Source organism: Ipomoea nil, unplaced genomic scaffold (genome assembly GCF_001879475.1).
Source record: "Ipomoea nil cultivar Tokyo-kokei standard unplaced genomic scaffold, Asagao_1.1 scaffold2280, whole genome shotgun sequence".
Classification (NCBI taxonomy): domain Eukaryota; kingdom Viridiplantae; phylum Streptophyta; class Magnoliopsida; order Solanales; family Convolvulaceae; genus Ipomoea; species Ipomoea nil.
In genome coordinates, this window is record NW_017618708.1 from 1,300,812 (window position 1) to 1,311,067 (window position 10,256).

General features: G+C 34.7%; 1 long non-coding RNA gene across 1 annotated transcript; it reads right to left on the reverse strand.

The window, feature by feature from the left end:
• Positions 1-8,657: 8,657 nt before the first annotated feature.
• LOC109150774 lies at positions 8,658-9,431 on the reverse strand. The gene is made up of 4 exons (XR_002049218.1): positions 9,397-9,431; positions 9,119-9,301; positions 8,900-9,001; positions 8,658-8,811 (listed from the first exon to the last, which is right to left on the reverse strand). It is a non-coding gene; the product is annotated as an uncharacterized LOC109150774 (long non-coding RNA).
• Positions 9,432-10,256: the final 825 nt, after the last annotated feature.

The window sequence follows — 10,256 nt, forward strand, 5'->3', positions numbered from 1 at the left end:
TGTATAATTAATCAGGATGAAATACTGGACTACAGTCATAATTTAGCCCACAGGCAATTATGTATCGGAATGTAGTTTAGTAGTTTTATCGGTGACGATAGAAATAAATGAATTTATTTACTTTATGGTTATTTGTAAATAATTTTCAGTTCTATAATGAAGTTTAGTTTTATGATTTTAAATTTTAGATCATATTTCTTAATTTGCCCACAGGGATTAAGAAAATGAACATGATCTCTTAAGTTTTTTATCATAATGATAGTAATGAATTTTATTGACTAAAACTTTAGCCTATAGGCAAGTTTTATGTCATTTGATTCTTCAACTCATTTGATAAATTGTTTCATCATAAATAAATTTTTCAGTTGGATCTAATTGAGTAAAACTTTAGCCCACAGGCAAGTTTTATGTCGCTAGATTCTTCTGGCTCTTTAGTAATTGTGAAAAATATTATCATAAGGGTTTCTTAATTGGATTTAATAGAATTAAAACTTTAGCCCACAGGCAAGTTTTATGTCAATAAATCCTTCGACCCATTAGATAATGATTTTATCACAATTTCTTAGAGTTATAAATTCAGTTCAATTATAATTCTAAGTTTCATGATTTGCATTGGCAAAACATGTTTTTTCAGTCACTTCCCAAAATTTAGTCACTTTTATTAATTAATCCACGAATCTTGCCCGGTTTTTCGGACTAACTGTAGTAAGTTACGTGATTTGACATACCTTTTGGATTCCAATAATGATAAAATGTATCTTTTGAGCCAAAATTCTAACTTGGTTTTGGAAGGTGTATTATTTTAGTATGTCCAACTATGGTGGAAAAATATATCTTCATTATTTAGTTGGACTTTAATTGGAACCAAAAATTGATTATTTAGTATGTCCAACTAATGGTGGGGAATTATGTCTTCATTTGTTAGTTGGTCAATAAATCAATTATGAGTATGTATATTATTAAGTTCATTTTATTAATTTCGCTGAAGAATGTTTTAATCAGTGGGAGTGATCATTTAGAAGAAAAGATCATTAAGATACTCCACTAAAGTTTATGGATTATTGGCTTCATACATTTCAAATTGGATTGTATGTTAAACAATAAGTCCATAATATTCCACAAGTATTAATTTTGTATTTGTTTATATAAATTCATAAGTTCAAATTATTGAACATTCGGTTGTGCAACATATTTATGAAAATGTTGCAACAATATTATGAAATTTATTAGAACAAAAGCATTTAATTTGTGGGGCACTGTCATTTACTAAATTCTTCAGTGATTAATAGAGTCTTTAGTTTCTTCAAAATTTATCCTCGGCCATTTTGATTTGTAAGGCTCAAAATAATTTTGTGGGAAATATAAGTAAGACTCATTATGTTTAGTTCGTTTAAAATGGACATTGAAGTTATTTGGGAAGTTATGGTGTATGTTTAAGATTCCAAATTTATGGACTTAGACCTTTGGTTTATTGTCTAAGTTATTGGAATGCTTCTGTGACTTGACTATCTTTTGGCTATTTTTGATGAGTGGGAGTGACAGACGTGTCAACTCCAAGCTCTTAGCTGTTAGAGATAGTACTTAAAGTTAACTTATAAAGAAGTCATGGAATATAGTTAGCATTATGCTAACATTAAGAGATCTCTACTTAAGGCATGCTTATAAAGTTTTAGAGATCATACAGTGTACTCTTTTGTACAATTTGGATGCGTTTTCTCTTTCAGTTGTGCACATAATGTATTTTGAGAAACATCCCTTAAGGTACCGAGAATAAACATAGGGTTTGTTCATTAAGGACCTAAGTTGGAGAATTAAAATGCATGTGACCATAATGGACACTACTCTGATTAAATAGAGGACATGTCACTATGATTCGTGTGTTTTGTTCTTTGGTGAAGGTTGTGCTAGTACTTGCACCAAGTGGGAGAATGTAAGATTTTCCCTAATAATATATATTATATATTATATATTAGGGCCTTAATTAAGTGGTGCAAGTTGACTAGGCTTATTAAGTGGTGTGGTTGGACTTAATAACTAGTAGTTGTTAGTCAACCAAACTCTGTGCCTAATATAATCCTGTATTGATGGGATACAGGATGGTTGTTGTTAGCACATTCAGTTACGGTACTCAGACCGCTCAGTAGACACCAATACACCATCTAGGGTTCTGAGTCAGGTCTGAGGCAAAACATGGCTAACGGTCTACCGTTAAGAGGCAACACAACAGGAACATCAACTATGGCTGGAGATCTACATGGCTACGCTTCCGCTATCATACGAGGTCAGGTTTCTCGTATACTGTTATTCATTATAGTTAGACTATTGTATATCTAACTGATAGGAATATTTTTGTAAGTTTTGATGAGCCAAATGTATATTTAGATCCCCTTAATTTTTAAGTCTTTAGTACAAGCATCATAAATCAGAATATTGAAATCAGAAGGAATCTACCATAGGAAGAACAAAATTAATTTGAGAAATTAATTTTGGTCCTACGAGTATTCATCCGTAAAAGAAGCATAAAGTAATGGCGTTGCAAGAAATGATTGGATGAGCCTAACGGCGAAATGGTAGAGGTCCTTACTCTAAATGATCACACGCGAGATCGATTCCCCCCCAAGGACCTATGTTTTTAATAAGGCAGATTTTCAAAGGAGCACGATGCTCACCCAAAGAGCACAATGTGTGCTAAAGGAGCACGATGCTCACCAAAAGAGCACAATGTGTCCGAAGAAGCACGATGCTCACCAAAAGAGCACAATGTGTCCGAAGAAGCACGATGCTTACCAAAGGAGCACAATGTGACCAATGCTGCTAAGGAGCACAATGCGAAGAAGCACAATGTTGTCAGAAGAGCACAATGTAAAGAAGCACAATGTTCAAAGTCAAGGAGCAAGATGTGCAAGTCAAAGGAGCACAATGTGGCAAAAGAGCAAGATGATCAGAAATTGGATAAATTCGAAGGAATTTACTCCAAGTCCACCCACATGCCACAAGACTCCAAAATTGCCTGAAAGACATTTGATCAGAACGGAAAAAATATTTATGAAGGCATGAATATAAAAACTTATCCTAGAAATAAATTCTATCTGATGAATTTATTTCAAAGATTCGTTGGATATTCAAATTGACAATTAAAGTAATATTTTTAGAAACAACTAGAAAATCAAAGTTGTGCTAGAAATAATTACTTTGTCAGACAAGTTGACAAATCAAATCAAAATTGAAGATCTACTGTCAACAATATCAGGCTATGAAGATTCAAAATTCAAATATCAAATTATCCCACTCCAACGGATATATTTGATTGAGTATAAAAAGCCATGAAGACTTGAAGACAAAGGGCGTGAGAAGAACAGAGAAAAACGAGATAGAATACAAGTGCAAAATTCAAAAGTGCTAGTGCTCAAATATTCAAAGAGACTTAGTCTGAATAGTCTCAAAATCTAGTTGGAGAGAGAAATACAAATCCTTGTATTTGTAAATTGTAGAAAGAGTATAGCTGTGTGCAAAATACTCTAGTGAGTGTAGCTGTGTGCAAAACACTCGTAGTTGCTAAGTGTAGCTGTGTGCAAGACACTTAGTTGGCGTTGAGTATAGCTGTGTGCGAAATACTCGGGAGTTGAGTGTAGCTGTGTGCGAGACACTCGGAGCAGGGTGTAGCTGTGTGCAAGACATCCGAAGGAAGTGCCTGTGTAGCACTTGTTCACTATTGTAACTGTGTGTGAAAAATAGTGAATTTCTCCTAGAAGTGAAAGGAGAAAAGTGGACTAGGAAGATTAAGCCACTTCCGAACCACTATAAATTGCCTCTCTCATTTACATACCGCACTTACATTATTTGCTATATCTATCTATCTCATCCGACTAACCCGTTTACTATTCACAGTTAATCTTAATCATCCGGGTTTAGTGTGTTCTCATGTATGCATGTGACTCAAACTTCTCGAGCTTAAATACTAATTTATTCTAAGCAAGTTTGACGTGCTGCATGTAACATTCGTCACACGGACGACGTGACACGATATTTATTTACAATCTTGAATATTGTTATTATATATTGAGTGCACCATCTCCTTTACATATTCAAGATATCTCTGTCACTTTACATATCATTTGTTCCTAACTTATTTATACCTGCACACTTAATTTACTAGTTGGGCATAACTCTTTACTGTTATTCCGCTGTGCAGTACAAACTTGCTCTATTTACTTGTTACTTAGAGTTGAAGTTACCAAAGAGTTATTTAATTTGAAAAAGCTTGAAAGTCTATTCACCCCCCCCCCCCCCCCTCTAGACTTTCACCACCCTATCGGGACCAACACTAACATTCTCATGTTATCAACTACTAATCATGCAATCTCGTGCAAGACATATAACTCATAAGCAATCTCATGTTGTCAACTACTAATCATGCAATCTCGTGCAAGACATATAACTCATAAGCAATCTCATGCTATCAACTACTAATCATGCAATCTCGTGCAAGCATATAACTCATAAGCAATCTCATGCTATCAAATACTAATCATGCAATCTCGTGCAATCATATACTTAACATGCAATCTCGTGCACTTAACTTAATCATGCAATAAAATGAACATGATGCTTTAGTATAAGTATAGATAGATATACATATATAACCCTCTTTTTTAAAAAGAATACTTTTTCTGTGGAGGTTTCTTAGAGTCACAATGACTCACTTTGCTCTTCTTTTCTTAGAGTCTCAATGACTCGCTTTCTTTAGAGTCGCAATGACTCGCTTTCTTAGAGTCGTAATGACTCGCTTTCTTTACTAATGGGTGAGGTAGGAACTTCACCATAGCGTGAATGGACCTATCCGGGCTCGGCGTCTAGCCGGCCTAATACTCATCTCGCCCACAGAACCACTCTCTTGGTTCTTTTTCTCAAACTCCGTGGAATCAGGTATCGAACTATTAGTGTGCACACCCCCTGACCAGGATTCCAAGCCTGGTGGGCAGTGTCCAACCTAGTAACTCGGGAATATCGACCTCGTTACTTCATATCGGATCGCAATGTCCGTTTCCTTCTCAACTTTCTTTCTTTCTCTTTTCTTCCGAGAGGACATAGTCCTAACGGGCCTCCAAAACCACGGATTACTCACACTAGATACATATAGATATAACTCATGCAATTCAAACCATGCAATGCTTTACTTATACACTTATGCACATAACTTCTCAACAAATTCTCAGTACAACAAGATAATGACTTCCCGAAATAGATATGTATTTTTGGAAAATAATACTTAGGCTCACGCTGGCCACTTATGCATTTTTAAAACACGGTATGCTCAAACATGCACTTCACTATACAATATACTTTCAAACTTCCTTCACTGTGAACTTTCAACAATTATGTAAACATGCTTGTAAATCATAACTTAGCAAATCTTCTTTGACAAACACTTAGGAAGTATTCAACATGCACTTGAACTCAAAATACTCAATGTAATCTCATTTACTGTAATCTAGCATGGAAGGAAAACATGTTCTGTGCACTTCATCATTTAATAAGCTTGGCAAGATTCTCAATAAATCACAATAGGCATTTTAGGCATGCTTTTCAAGCAAAACTTAATAAATAGAGTTCATGCTTCTTAATCTAACAATAAAATATTATCAAGCTCTTCAAACAAATAAACTATGTCTGATGCTTCTCATTTCCATTCATAGTAAATGAACTCAAACACTTCTGCAACATATTTCTTCACAAAATATAACACAAAAAGCTCAATTCTACTCCAAAATCGATGAAATCAAAGTCGAAACGTGCGTCATGACGGCCCCGATTGTCCGAGCCACAATGGCCCGCGAGTTACGATCCGAAATGACACGTAGCTGCCCAACCACTGCACAACTGAAGCTTGGCGGAGCACTCGACGGAACTAGGACCGCCCTTTCACGGGGCTAGCCAACGGCTCCCTCCTAGGGCCGTTGGCTAGGCCCGTGAACAATCTGGTGCACACTGTCTTGTGCACCAGATGATCTTCTTCCACCTGTAGAATTTATTTCAGATAATCCAACACTTCCAAAACCTCAACAACACATCATAGATCAACAATAGATCACTTAATAACTCAAACACCTCAATAATCTAGCATTTCTACCACAAAATAGACTTCACAGAGTCTAAGAAAATAGATTTGGGAGTCCATGGGTTATACCTTTGCAGATTTCTTCTCTTGGCTGGGATTCCACCTTCTTCCCAAGCTAGCTACACCCTCCTTCACCTCCTAAACATCTCAAACAAACCATACAACAACTTACTACCAAGTTCTCAGAGAAAGAAGCTAGAAGGAATAAGATTAGAAGGGAGAAAGATGAATGGATGGAAATGGATGTTGGAAACCTTACTGTGATTCTTCTTTGTTTTGTAGAGCTCAAGGTTGGGAAGCCAAGAATGGAATCGGGAGAGGATGAAAAAGTCTACTATTCTTTTTATATGGGTTCAAAACCGTGGGAGGATCTCCCATGATTGGTGGATGGCAAAAGGGTAAAATGACTTGGCTAAAAGATGGATTCAGACAAAGGTTTTTGGATGGCTTGTGGTCCACCATGCTTCATGAATCAAGGGCTAGAATTGATATTTAAAGTAGTTTGGGGCTGAAAAGGAATTTCCCAAAAAAAATTTCTAGATAAACACTTAATTTAGGCTTCTCAGTTTTCTCCCGGTTTCACTCAGATAGGTTTCTCAGTTCAAAACTTGGTACGCGAAGTACCCGGAAATTTAGAATTTTGAAATGAAAACTTCTCGGTGTTGAATTTATTTAAAAGTCACTTAAAATAATTTATTCAAACACCGTTCTTGTCGCAAAATTTTGTAGGAGTGAAAATTGGCTATTTTGAATTTCTTTAAAACGGGATTTATAAAATCAAATTTTGGGTTGTCACACCTGGCCTTTTACCTAAACAGGCCAGGCCAAGCTAGGACTACAATCATTATTGTTTGGACCGTGGTCCACAAAACGTTGTGGCCCATGGTTCAAAAAAGACATCGTTTCAATATTAGAGGAGACAACGTTGTTAGGTCGCTCAATATCTTTCTTTTTTTTTTTTGACACGACCTGCATTTTCCTCTCTACTGCCGCAACATACATTTTTATCTTATAAAATACATTATCTTACCTAGAAAGTTTATTATTCTAACACATAAAGTACATTATTCTAACAATGGTGGTCCTCTTGAAAGGACCATGATTGGTTAAAATTTAATAGTTGAAGGACCATAGGTGGTTAACTTGAACCACAAATGGTTAAATTTGAAAGTCGAGTAACCACAGATGGTCAATTTGAAAGTTTAGAACTAAACGTGACAAAACCACTATACTCGAAAGACCTGAGATGGTATTAACTCTTTTACCATATGATAAAATTGTAGTTTTATCATCATCAATTCGTAATTAAAGTAAATTAACTAATCATTTCTCCATCTAAGTAAGTCTCAACTGTTTTATATATTTTTGTAGCCAAGTGAAATTGTCCAGATAATCTAACCTTTCACTGTTTTGTTTCTCCAATCCTTGGCCACAGAAGCTCTTTGAGCTTTGGAATATGCAGAGTTTTATTTTATTGTTAGTGGGTATGGTTTTACATTGGATTCCTCTGAAGCATGCAGAATTTAGAAAATGCCATTATTAATGAATTTTTACATTGGACGAATTTTTTAATTAGAAACCATGCACTACTACAAATAATGCTTTTAAAATCGGTTTTTTTTTGGCACTTTTAACGTCGCTTTCTGTCAACGTCATTGCCGCAGACGTTGTAAGTAAACGATATGACGTCAATTAAAAAAATCAACGTCATTTTTTTTAATTTTATAATTAACATACAACGTCGATTTTTTACAAAAAATCAACGTTGTACCTTATTTTTTAAAAAAAGCACATTAAACGTCGTTTGTTTCAAACAACCAACATTTTAAGTCATTATTTTAAAAAAATTGGAGATAAGAAAAAAAAAACCCATCTAAGTAATTAAAAAGAAAAAGGGAAAACATTCAATCTAAATTTTTTTTTGCAGGTAGACCATATAATTCTTCATGTATGCTAAAGCCTTTCTATAAGTACACATATAGACAAAAAATGCAAAATGCAAACTTCCACTGCCCATCCACATAGAGCAATTAGAATCCAGATCAATGATAGTGTTTTAGAAGCCTAAACCGCAAACAACACTATTGTGCATCGTTGCTATCACAAAAAATTTATCTAGTACAACATTGCCATTGCAAACTAATGCTGCAAAGAGTAAATGCAATCGAAATATCAAACATTGGAGAATTCTTCTTCGGGAACCTGCAATTTCTTTTGAATGCGGACTTTAATTTCTGCTAAAGTTTCACCTTCATGCATGGATAACCAAAAAGAAGGGTTCCCCAAATTAAAGTTTTGAACTTGCTGTTGTGAAAAACAATGCAAATGGAAAATACATGTCAAATTTTGAATTGGAAAGTAATTACTTCATCTCATATGCATGCGCAGCATACAAATACATCATATGTGAATGTAGGAGAATATACTTCACTGAGGTTCTGAAAGTTTCTCCTCATTCTTTTTTTTTTTTGGAAAAAAGAGGCACAAAGTGAGAGCAAAAATGGAACAATGCTTTACTACTTCCTCTCAAAGAAAGATAGTGTAGTGAAACAAGAAAAGGGAAAAAATCCAATTGATAACCAGAAAGTTGGTGCTAGTAAAACACAATAAAGTACTGGTACCTTTGTTTTTATTTCATTAAGCACGTCTCCAACAGTACTCTATTTGGGCAACCTAACATTGATAATTACCACCTGACAACAACACATAAGATACAATAAGACACTACAGAAATGGTTAAGTTAAAAATTACCAATAATCAATAAATCATTTTGGATTCACCTCATCCTTTGTGGCCTGATGAAATGCAACTTTTAGTGTCTTGAGACACTGCAGCTCTAGCAGAGGAATGTCAAGAACTTCATAATACAATATATCAGAAATCTATCAAAGAAAGCAATGAATGGTTAGTGCACCTGCATAATTTTTTCCATAGTAGCAATACCGAACTATCACGATTCATGCCCTCATTTCCTTCTCTTAAAGTCAAATTGAACTCACCTGATTGTAGTGGATAAACATGTCCACCAAATGATCAACAGATCGATATTTGATGGGATTAGGCTTCGGTTACGTTGCTGGGAATAGCAATTGTGAGGAGTAAGCCTAATCTTGGATGGATCATCCAATCCAAGGTGCTGAGCCACTCTATCCACAACATCATCATATGGGTGATTCTTTGCTCTGGAAATATGGCAATGCCAAAGGTCAAGAAACATATCAAAAAACAAATGAAATACATCACTGCCAATCTAAGCATAAAGATTCAATAAACTCACAGCTCCAAACAAAAATCATCCTCCATGGGTCTTTCCAGCATACCAAAAAAGGAACATATATAAAATTAAATCAAAATTAGTCGCATCAACAGCTTTACCATTGAAATGGATGTATATGTGCTCCTTTAAGAAATTTTATTACTTCTTTTGGAAACTCAAATTTATAACCACTAGCAATGCATTTGCATATACACTAAAGTGTCTCCGAGTTCCAAAAACATCATGAATCATATTAGTTGAGTATACTTTTTTTAAAGAAAGAAAACATATAGCGAAAATTCACAACTAGTTAATCAAATACCAAAAATGAAGATTTACCTAGCGATTTTTAACAAAAGCAGGGACATCTTCAATCTGTCAGAACTCCAGAATTAAAAACAAATAATCTAGCATCAAAATTGAAAATTAACTTCAGGTTCAATATCCAAGGGCAAAGAAAGACAAAAACCATCCACTGCGCACACAAAAAAAAATCATTTACCAATAGATAATACTCTAATATATAAACTAAGGCTCAAACTTATCACCTTCCACATAGGGGAGCAACATGGTGTCATTAGACTACAAGGTCCTTAGTATTATATCATTTTTTTAACCTATTATATTATATTGTTTATTTTATATCATTAGAAATACTAAATTAAACTCACAAAAAGCATTCTATATATATAAACTAAATGTTTAAATATTATTGCTATTATATAAACCAAAAGAGTTGTATTATTTTTAGTGTCAATTAATATAATTGTCATAAGTTACAAATGTATGTTTGTTTGGGATTTTGGACTGTAGCGTCGACCAACGAATTCCTGTTTACATTGGAGTAGCCGCCTGCCAGCTTGGAAGCCGGCAAGTTTGGA